Source organism: Branchiostoma floridae, chromosome 18 (genome assembly GCF_000003815.2).
Source record: "Branchiostoma floridae strain S238N-H82 chromosome 18, Bfl_VNyyK, whole genome shotgun sequence".
NCBI classification, from domain to species: Eukaryota; Metazoa; Chordata; class Leptocardii; order Amphioxiformes; family Branchiostomatidae; genus Branchiostoma; species Branchiostoma floridae.
This window is the reverse complement of record NC_049996.1, coordinates 22772-24191: the sequence shown is the minus strand read 5'-3', so window position 1 is coordinate 24191 and position 1420 is coordinate 22772.

Below are 1420 nucleotides of genomic sequence, written 5' to 3'. Positions count from 1 at the left end.
TATTGTATCTGTATTGTTCATGTAAGTTTTGGCTTGTCTGCTAAACATATGTATGTGTTTGCATTGATTAAGGAATCAATAACTTTGAGTACTGTAAATGCAGAAATGTTCGCGGTGGATTTATGTTCACAGTTTTCGCGTTGGCCATTTCACCGCGAATTTAAAACCACCGCGAACATTTTCCAGGGCATTAAGATACAAAAATGTACTACACTGCATGGTGCTACCACGAAATCAAAACCACCGCAAAAAGTCCTTTTTCCCACTACCGCGAAATTAAATCCCCGCGAACTTAAATGCATTTACAGTACTATGAATTATAGTGAAAGCATGCTCTTGTGACCTTGAGAGTCACATAAGATTTTAAATCAGCACCAAGGACAGAGCAAGTAGCCTGCAATGTCCTCCACATTATCACCATCTCATGTCTACCCACTATACGCCTAATCTTCTGGAATTCACATGAATGCACAGCTAAGGAACCTACTGTTGTCATTCCCAGACAACAGACAAAGAATGGAGAGCTCCAAGCTGTCCTTGCTTTAAGCTTTTTAATTCTGTTCCCCCACTTTCCATATCATATTAATTACATTCCAACTTTTGCACTCTGATCCATGCATACCAATGGACCTACCACTGCTATCACCACAAGATTAACAGACAGAGCATCTCCCAGCTGTCCTTGCTCTCAGCTGTCACCTTCTATTTCCCGAGGTGCTCATACACAACACACCCCAGCAGGGTTGAACAAGTTTTCTAAAATCCACTTGTCCTATCGGGCAAGCACATAGAAAATGTACTTGCCCGAACCAATTTTTCACTTGCCCAAAATTCAAATGTCACTGTTACTAGTATAAAAATTATGCATTTTCACTTCCAGCAATGGAATTCTCTGTAGACAATTGCTTGATGTCATGACTGTAAAAAGTAACAAGTATATCAAAATTGCGCTAAAATCAATGGAAAAATCTTACTTGCCCGATCGGACAAGTGGGGTAGGACATGTACTTGGCCAAACAGCACTTTCACTTGCCCTGGACAATAGGGCTAGTGGACTTGTTTATCCCTGCCCCATCACTTCAGGGGTTCACACTGATAGATGCAGCCCCAGTGAACCTACCATTGTCATCCCCAGAGGAGAGGCACAGGTTAAGCAGCTCCCAACTGTCCTCGCTGTCAGCTGTTCCATGCTGTTCGCCCTGCTGTCCAAAGCTGTCCGAGCACAGCTGCTGTGCCAGGGACAGCATGCGGTTCCCGAGGGTTGGGCTACGGAGCCACTTGTGCATTGGATGGGAGTCAGACACCGCGACACCCTGGGTGGGGGTCAAAGTGTTGTTTACTTAAAGCAGACAAGTTTAAACAAGACATAAGAAATGTATGACAGGCCAAGAAATATGCATCAAAGTATATGCACATTGAT